Below are 10,703 nucleotides of genomic sequence, written 5' to 3' on the forward strand. Positions count from 1 at the left end.
TGAGACATGAACACTACGCTCTCACCGGGCTGGGGACTGGGGATAGCCTGCCTTTGAGCAGGCAACCTATGCGAAATTTCGGCGGTCAATAACTTAGCCTCTCTCAACTTTAGCACGTCCTCCTCCGTGACGGAGGAGGGCATCCATCGGCCTTGAAGGTCGGAACTGGACATTGTCGAAGGTCCGAGGCGCCCGGAATCTGGAGCCTAGGGTGTTGGAACTCGAGGCGACGGGCGAACTTGTTTTGGGATTGGAGAAAAGGAGTAAGGCCCTAGTCTCTTTATAAGAGGTTGAATACCGGGAGCCCTCCCCGTAACCGTTTGGGACTCGCCTTTAATCGAGAAAACATGCTAACGGGCACGATTGGGTTACCCACGTCCGTATTGATGAGAATCCCGTAAAAGGGGGGTACACGATCTCTGCTTTGACAAGACGTGCCAAGGAAACCGCCTCGCAAAACGTGCTGAGGTGGAAAACTAAAAACGATTCGAGTAAAGGATTTGGCCATAGTGTGACGACGCACTGCGGAATACGTCAGCAGATTTGATTTGTGTTAATATTATTCTCTCTATGGCAATATGTGGAAGCTTATTTTGCAGAGCCGGACACTACTCTTGGTGTTTACAATCTTCTATGAAGGACTTGGAGGAGGAACCTGCCTTGCAATGCCGAAGACAATTTGCGCGCCAGACTCGTCATTGAAGCCTGGTTCAGGGGCTACTGAGGGAGTCCTGGATTAGGGGGTGTTCGGGTAGCCGTACTATACCTTCAGCCGGACTCCTGGACTATGAAGATACAAGATTGAAGACTTCGTCCCGTGTCCGGACGGGACTTTCCTTGGCGTGGAAGGCAAGCTTGGTGGTGCGGATATTCAAGATCTCCTACCATTGTAACCGACTCTATGTAACCCTAACCCTATCCGGTGTCTATATAAACCGGAGGGTTGTAGTCCGTAGGACATCAACTCCATAGACAAGAATCATACCATAGGCTAGCTTCTAGGGTTTAGCCTCCATGATCTCGTGGTAGATCTACTCTTGTACTACCCATATCATCAATATTAATCAAGCAGGACGTAGGGTTTTACCTCCATCAAGAGGGCCCGAACCTGGGTAAAACATCGTGTTCCCTGCCTCCTGTTACCATCTGGCCTAGACGCACAGTTCGGGACCCCCTACCCGAGATCCGCCAGTTTTGACACCGACAGTGAGGGAGTCCTGGATTAGGGGTGTCCGGATAGCCAGACTATACCTTCGGCCGGACTCCTGGGCTATGAAGATACAAGATTGAAGACTTCGTCCCGTGTCCGGAAGGGACTTTCCTTGGCGTGGAAGGCAAGCTTGGCGATACGGATATGTAGATCTTCTACCATTGTAACCGACTCTGTGTAACCCTAGCCCTCTCCGGTTTCTATATAAACCGGAGGGTTTTAGTCCGTAGCAACAACAATCATACCATAGGCTAGCTTCTAGGGTTTAGCCTCCTTGATCTCGTGGTAGATCTACTCTTGTACTACCCATATCATCAATATTAATCAAGCAGGACGTAGGGTTTTACCTCCATCAAGAGGGCCCGAACCTGGGTAAAACATCGTGTCCCCTGCCTCCTGTTACCATCTGCCTAGACGCACAGTTCGGGACCCCCTACCCAAGATCCGCCGGTTTTGACACCGACATTGGTGCGTTCATTGAGAGTTCCTCTGTGCCATCGCCATCAGGAAGGATGCCTCATCCCGTCTTTAAAGACGGCACCGTTGCTAAGGGAGCTTTGGCTATCGGCCAAACTCTCCGGTTAGGTGGTTTCCTTATGACCGCCTGTTCGGCTGCTGCGCCGACGATGACCTCTCGGGTCATCGAAAGCAATCTTCATGTCAGCTCGGAATTCGCCGAGCAGCTAGATCCAATGGAGCTCTCTTCCCTAAACGAGCTCTTGGATCGCATCGCCGCCCTGGGAGTCGCTACGGATTACGACCAGATTTGGCCTAAACCCGATCTGAGAGAGATTAACTCTCCCCAGGTAACCCATCACGTTGCCGTGGTAGAGGGACAGTGCGGCGACCCTTCATCTATATTAAGGACTAGCTATGTCCGGATTCCCGATCCCTCCAAGCCGGATACCCGCGGAAGGGAGGACATCACTCAAGACCTGAACTTAAAGTCAGTCAACGGGCTAGATTCATTGGACAGCATCCAAGAATCCAAACTTCCGAGTTCAGAAACTCCTTGGCCCCTGGGTCTCAGATTGGGTGAGGTTTCGGATTTGATTCCACCCACCCACCCATACATAAGCGATCTATCCCAAATTAGGCAAGAGCCCGAAGAAAGAGTACATCATTACTGGGCCAGATTCCTCCTGGTTATGAACAGGATAAAGGACTGCCGTGAGGAAGACGCAATTTCATTCTTCTGCAATAATTGCACGGACAAGGGAATCCTCAACGCCATAAGTCGCCGTGATATTACACGCTTCGCTGACTTGGCGTCCATAGTACGAAAGTACTGTGCGATGGAAAGCGCCTGGAAAACTGAAATAAAATTTTGGGACATCTGGCCCTGAATACAAACCCAGTCCGAAATAAAAGGGTGCCTCCTCGCCAGACACCCGGGTTCAATACCAAAAAGCAAAAGCCCTCTACAGGGCACGGAACCGTACTTGAAGGATGGCTTAATGGACCCTGTAAAATTCATAGTGCACAGGGGGCCACACCAACTCACAGCCTTAGAGCATGTTGGATACTCCGGCAGGTGGCAAAAATTGGCGAAGATCTTCTAATTCCAGAAGCCACAGAAAGCCACCCCAGAGACACCAGTACGGTATTAACAGTCTTCGAGACTTTCGCATCAAATAATATGCTAAAAAGAACACTCCGCAGCCTTGCCAAAGTCTACCAAGTAGCAACAATAAACCCATGGAGTGACACGGCTATTACTTTTAATGCTAGTGATGAACCTAAATTCCGAACAGCCCGAGCACCGGCCGCATTGGTCCTCAGTCCAATAGTGGACGACTTTCATCTTACCAAGGTACTCATGGATGGCAGCAGCGGATTGAACCTCATTTATGAGGAAACCCTTCAAAAAATGGAAATAGACTGGAACCGCATTGAGCGAAGCAGCACAACCTTTAGAGGAATAATCCCCAGAAGGGAAGCGCACTGTACAGGAAAAATCACACTAGATGTGGTGTTCGGCACGCCGGATAATTACAGGTCCGAAGAGGTCACGTTCCAAGTGGCCCCATTCAGTAGCGGATATCATGCTCTGCTAGGGCGGGAAGCGTTTACAATCTTCCAAGCAATACCCCATTACGGGTACATGAAGCTCAAGATGCCCGGGCCTAACGGAATCATCACTCTCGCTAGTGATCCGGACATAGCACTCCGCGCTGAAAACAAGACAGCCGCACTGGCCCTCGAGGCGCTATCCGAAGCCCTAGCGGCTGAGGAACTGACTGCGCTGCGCTCCACGGTTAATAGGGACGATGTGATACTCGACAAAAGATCCAAGTCCACCTCCTTTAAACCGGCGGATGAAATAGTCAAATTCCAGGTCCATCCAACGGACCCCAATAAAACAGCTTCCATCGGGGCATAGTTAAACCCTGATGTAGACGCCGCACTGCGAGAGTTCCTACGAGAGAACTGGGACATTTTCGCCTGGCACCCTTCAGACATGCCAGGAATCCCCGCAGGCTGGCCGAACACAGCTTAAATGTCCTAAAAGGATTCAAGCCAGTCAAACAGGCTCTTCGGCGTTTTTCCGAACCTAAGAGACATGCCATGGGAGAGGAACTAGCCAAGCTATTGGAGGCCGGATTCATCAAAGATATAAAACACCCGGACTGGCTAGCAAACCTGGTGATGGTACCAAAGAAGGACAAATCCTGGCGCGTGTGCGTTGATTTTAAAGACCTTAACAAGGCTTTCCCAAAGGATCCCTTCCCTTTCCCCCGCATCGATCAAATTATCGACGCTACCACAGGACACGATCCGTTGTGTTTCCTCGATGCATACTCCGTCTACCATCAAATAAAGATGGCAGAGTCAGACCAAGCCGCAACGGCATTCATCACACCATACGGCCCATTCTGCTTCAACACAATGCCCTTCGGGCTCAAAAACGCCGGCGCAACATATCAGCGCATGATTCAGACATGTCTGGCAAACCAGATCGGCAAAACAGTGGAGGCATACATAGATGATGTGGTCGTTAAAACACGACATGTCGAATCTCTAGTAGACGACTTTAGGCTAACATTCGATAACCTTCGAACAAACGACATCAAGCTCAACCCGGAAAAATGCGTTTTCGGTGTTCCAGCCGGAAAGCTCTTGGGCTTCATTGTATTCGGTAGAGGAATTGAAGCAAATCCAGCCAAGATCCGAGCTCTGTCACAATTGGATATCCCGAAGGACCTCAAACAAATACAAAAATTAACCGGATGTGTGGCGGCTCTAAGCCGCTTTATCTCTCGCTTGGGAGAAAAGGCCCTACCCCTTTACCGCCTCCTTCGGCGCACCGAACACTTCGAGTGGACGGACGCAGCCACGGCCGGACTCGATGAAATAAAAGCCATCTTGGCAACAAACCCAGTCCTGGCCGCGCCAAACATTGGCGAACCAATGCTATTATACATTGGAGCAACCCATCAGGTCGTAAGCGCAGTGCTCGTCGTCGAACGAGAAATGGACGGACACAAATTCCCCCTTCAAAAGCCGGTCTACTATGTGTCCACTGTCCTTACTCCGTGCAAGTCACGGTACCCGCATTATCAAAAGATTGCGCACGCGGTATTTATGGCATCCCAGAAGCTGCGACACTACTTTCAAGAGTGTTCAATAACAGTAGCCTCGGAAGTGCCACTTAACGATATTATAAACAACCGCGACGCGAAGGGCCGGATTGCAAAATGGGCCATTGAGCTCCTCCCGTTCGACATAACTTACAAGCCACGACAAGCTATCAAGTCGCAAGTTTTGGCCGACTTCATCGCAGAATGGACGGAGTCCGAACTGCCTAAAGAGTACGACACATATTCAAACTGGGTCATGCACTTTGATGGCTCCAAAATGTTGGCCGGTCTAGGGGCTGGCGTCGTTTTGACGTCCCCCACAGGAGACACAGTTCAATACGCACTCCAGATAATGTACACAGACTCCAACAATGCAGCCGAATATGAGGCCCTTTTACATGGTCTCCGGATGGTAGTATCCATGGGCATTCAACGCCTAGAGGTGCCCGGGGACTCGAACCTCGCAATATCCCAAATAAATGGAGACTTTGATGCCAAGGATCCAAAAATGGCAGCTTATCGCAACGCCGTCCTAAAAATGTCAGCTCGGTTCGAAGGGCTCGAATTTCACCATATAGCCCGGGAAAATAATCAGGCGGCAGATGTCCTGGCATGCATCATCGCAAAACGCGATGTAGTCCCGCCCAACATCTTCTTGGAAAGGCTGTTCAAGCCATCCGTAGAATGGGAAGGGGAACCCGGCAATAACAGCCCGGACCCAACCGCACTGCCGACATCGAACACTCTGACATAATTGGAGGCTCTTCCAATGAAATAACACCTTCAGCCCACGTAATAATGGCCGTCATCGCCCCGTGGACAGAACCATTCCTGGCCTACCTTACTAGGCAGGAACTCCCCGAGGACCAAAATGAGGCACGCTGCATAGTGCGGCGATCTAAAGCCTATAAAGTCCATGAGGGAGAGCTTTATAAGAAAAGCACTACCGGAGTCCTTCAAAGGTGCATCTCCAAAGAGGAAGGGCGGAACGTCCTGGCTGAAATTCATGCCGGACTCGGCGGTCATCACGCTGCAGCTCGGTCCCTTGTAAGCAAGGCCTTCAGTACAGGCTTTTATTGGCCGACGGCCCGGGCAGACGCCCAGGACTTAGTCCAACGATGCGTCGGTTGCCAGCTTTTTGCAAACCAAGGCCATATGCCACCCACCGCCCTCCAAACTATCCCCATCACTTGGCCCTTCGCGGCCTGGGGGCTTGACATGGTTGGACCCCTTAAAGGCGGAACCCACAAGAAAAAATACTTACTGGTCATGGTGGATAAGTTCACCAAATGGATAGAAGCCAAGCCTGTTAAGACGGCCGAATCCGGACCAATGATAGACTTTATATCTGGGGTTGTACACCGTTACGGCGTCCCCCACAGCATCATCACTGATAACGGCACGAACTTTACGGCCGACGAGGTAAAACTCTGGTGCAAAAGCATGGGCATCAAGCTCGATTATGCTTCCGTCTATCACCCACAAACTAACGGCCAGGTCGAACGTGCAAATGGTCTTATCATGAGTGGCATCAAACCCAGATTAGTGCGGTCCCTTAAGGAATCTAATACGCACTAGGTAGAGGAGCTCGACTCCGTACTCTGGGGGCTGCGGTCCACGCCGAATCGCACCATCGGATACACACCATTCTTCATGGTGTACGGCGCAGAGGCAGTTTTGCCCTGCGACATAATTCATGACTCACGTCGAGTGCGCATGTACGAAGAAAGAGAAGCCGAGCTCGATCGGCAGGACAGTTTGGACGCCTTGGAGGAAGAACGTGACGTGGCAAAAGCCCGTTCCGCATTCTATCAACAGCAGGCTTGAAGATACCAAAGCAGAGAAGTACGGGCCAAAAATTACAACGTTGGCGAATTAGTTCTACGCCTGCCGGACAAAAAAAGGACAAACTCAAGCCCAAGTGGGAAGGTCCCTTCATAATTGACCAAGTCCTGACTGGTGGAGCGTACCGCCTGCGAGATGCATCGGATAACCGACTCGAGCCGAACCCATGGAACGCAGCCCGTCTCCGAAGATTCTATGCCTAGCGCCGGACTCTGTGTTCGTCTCCTTCCTCTGTCCATTTTTTATATACTTTCTGTCTTACATTTGTCTCCTTCTCCTCTCTCTCTCTCTCTCTTATAGCCTTTAAAGGCTCATAAAGTGACGCGCTATCCGCGCCCATTAAACCTGGGGGCTTCTTTAAACAGAAGCTTATTTATACGGGCTTCATGCCCAACACATGTGTCACACTTCCGCATGTACCTTTTATTCACCATTATATGCATCGATATGACTTAAGTTTTGGCCAAGCTGGGTTGCCTGGCTCCTGTGCTTACCCCTACGTTCCCGATTGTTCGGCTAGGTGGTAAAGGGAGCACCTCTCCGATTGTTACTGCCGGGTCAGCAGGATGTGTACCTCAGACTGGGTGAAGCCGAAAGCTAGCGTTCTTAAGGGAATATTCGGTCGGTGAACTAAAGATGATCTTTTTTTCCACTTATTTATCTATACGCCCCCAGATGTTTTTCCTGCGTCTCTTTTCGTAGAATGGACATGCACTTTAGGGCATGCCTCCCAAGGAAAGGAACCCCTAACGGAACTATTCTCCCTGGAAGATGTTTCTTACTAACCATGTAATATAACATAGCTAGTTGGGCACTTGTCTGTTCAAGCACTAATGACCCCTACGCCTGGTCTCCATGCATACCCCGGTTCTTATATAACCGCGAGGGTATTCGGACACACTCCGGACCGTCAGGTCCCGAGGTTGAAGCGAAAAGGTCGGCCATGACAAACGATCTACAATCCGGCTAGAAGGCATTACACATGTCAATTAAAATTACATAGTCAATCTGACTGATTGTATTCCTCTTCAATACCATCTAACAGGCTGTCTAGCTTACAGTCCTGTTGGGAATACTTGGCGGCCAATTCTACTTGGCCGTATACTAAGCTCACAGGGATCTCCTTCCCATCGGGCCCCACGGGTCTGACCTCGGCCATGTGGTTTGGGTCAGCCTTCGTGTACCGCGTCTTCACCATGGCCCAGGCCTCCCTGGCGCCTTGACGACAGGCCGACATCTTCCACAATTGGAAGCGATGGCGCCCTCCCTTCAGCTTCTCTACAAGCTCTCCAAGGCCTTCGGGCATGGAGACGGATGGTGAGGGAGTCCTGGATTAGGGGGTGTCCGGATGGCCGGACTATACTTTCAGCCGGACTCCTGGAGTATGAAGATACAAGATTGAAGACTTCGTCCCGTGTCCAGAAGGGACTTTCCTTGGCGTGGAAGGCAAGCTTGGCGATACGGATATTCAGATCTCCTACCATTGTAACCGACTCTATGTAACCCTAACCCTATCCGGTGTCTATATAAACCGGAGGGTTTTAGTCCGTAGGACGACATACACATCAACAATCATACCATAGGCTAGCTTATAGGGTTTTAGCCTCTTTGATCTCATGGTAGATCTACTCTTGTACTACCCATATCATCAATATTAATCAAGCAGGACGTAGGGTTTTACCTCCATCGAGAGGGCCAGAACCTGGGTAAAACTTCGTGTCCCCTGCCTCCTGTTACCATCCGGCCTAGACGCACAGTTCGGGACCCCCTACCCGAGATCTGCCGGTTTTGACACCGACATTGGTGCTTTCATTGAGAGTTCCTCTGTGTCGTCGCCGACAGGCTCGATGGCTCCGACGATCTTCAATAGCGATGCAGTCCAGGGTGAGACCTTCCTCCCCGGACAGATCTTCGTCTTCGGCGGCTTCGCACTGCGGGCCAATTCACTTGGCCATATGGAGCAGATCGAAAGCTACGCCCCTGGTCGTCAGGTCAGATTCGGAAGTTTAAACTACACGGCTGACATCCGCGGGGACTTGATCTTCGACGGATTCGAGCCACTGCCGAGCGTGCCGCACTGTCCCGATGAGCATGATCTAGCTCTGCCGCCGAATAGTGCCCTGGAGGCCGCACCCGCATCGGCTCCGATCCTTGATTGGGAGCCAACTGCGCCGATCAAGGATGGGCGGTTGGACGCCACCTCGGGGGCTGCGACGCCAACGACGATTAAGCCGAACATCGGCCCCGTACTCTGCGAGACTCGTGACTCCAAGGAGCCGGACTCCTCCCCGGACTCCGAACACTCCGCGCCCCTGCCAATCGAATCCGATTGGGCGCCGATCATGGAGTTCACTGTCGCGGACATCTTTCAGCACTCGCCTTTTGGCGTTATTCTAAAGTCACGGAAGTCTCTCTCTTTATCAGGAGAGCCCTGGCCGGACTGCGGCCAGCAGGGTTGGGATTCGGAGGATGAAGAAATTCAAAGCCCACCCACCACCCACTTTGTAGCCACTGTCGACGATTTAACCGACATGCTTGACTTCGACTCCGAAGACATCGACGATATGGACACCGATGAAGGAGATGATGAAGAACCAGCGCTTATTAGGCCCTGGAAAGCCAGCTCGTCGTATGACATATACATGGTGGACACCCCAAAAGAGGGAGAGGGCGATGGAACAGCGGAGGATGACCCCTCCAAGAAACAGCCTAAGCGCCGACGTCAGCGGCGCCGCTCAAAATCCAGCCAAAACAAACACGGTGATTCCAGCACGGGAGATAATAATACTCCGGAAAGCGCCGAAGAAAACCCCCTCCAGCAAGATTTAGCACTGGAGGATGGAGAAACCATCCCTCATGAGAGAGCGGCAGACAGAGAGGTCGATGATGATAATTATATGCCTCCCTCCGAAGACGAGGCAAGCCTCGACGACGACGAATTCGTCGTGCCAGAGGATCCCGTCGAGCAAAAGCGTTTCCAACGCAGGCTTATGGCCATGACAAGAAGCCTCAAGAAAAAACAACAACATCGTAGAGCTGATCAAGATTTGCTAGTCGACAGATGGACTGAAGTCCTCGCGGCCGAAGAGCATAAACTCGAACGCCCCTCCAAGAGCTCCCCAAAGCGCAGGTTGCTACCCCAATTAGAGGAGGAAGCACTTGATGCGGCCGACCGGCCACCTCGTGGCCGTGACAGAGAGGCCTCTCGGCCCTCCACTCAAGCCGCACCCCTTACCAAGTCACGGGAATATGCGCCGGACTTACGAGATATGCTGGAGGACAAGGCTAAACAAACAAGATCGATCTACGGATCGGTGTGGGCGCCCCACGGCCCGAGACGGCATCCGTCACGCTGGCCACAAATCCGGCAGGGCCGAATACAATAGACAAGGCTCACTGGAGCTACGTCATGATATAGCCCAGTACAGAGGCGCCGCACACCCAATCTGCTTCACAGACGAAATAATGGATCATCAAATCCCCGAGGGTTTCAAACCTGTAAACATCGAATCATATGATGGCACAACAGATCCTGCGGTATGGATTGAGGATTATCTCCTTCATATCCACATGGCCCGCGGCGATGATTTCCACGCCATCAAATACCTCCCACTCAAGCTTAAAGGACCAGCTCGGCATTGGCTTAACAGCTTGCCAACAGGATCAATCAGTTGTTGGGAGGACCTGGAAGCCGCATTCCTCGACAATTTCCATGGCACTTATGTGCGACCCCCAAACGCCGATGACCTAAGTCACGTAATTCAGCAGCCAGATGAATTGGCCAGGCAATTATGGACACGGTTCCTAACAAAGAAAAATCAAATAGTCGACTGTCCGGACGCTGAGGCCCTAGCAGCCTTCAAGCACAATATCCGTGACGAGTGGCTAGCCCGGCACCTTGGACAGGAAAAGCCGAAATCTATGGCAGCACTCGCGACACTCATGACCCGCTTCTGCGCGGGAGAAGACAGCTGGCTTGCTCGTAGCAACAATATAACCAAGAACCCTGGTAGTTCGGACACCAGGGACATTAGTGGCAGGTCGCGTCGCAACAAGTAGAAGCGCCG

The sequence above is a fragment of the Triticum urartu genome, chromosome 6A (assembly GCF_056163025.1).
Source record: "Triticum urartu cultivar PI428250 chromosome 6A, HENAU_Tu73, whole genome shotgun sequence".
NCBI lineage: Eukaryota > Viridiplantae > Streptophyta > Magnoliopsida > Poales > Poaceae > Triticum > Triticum urartu.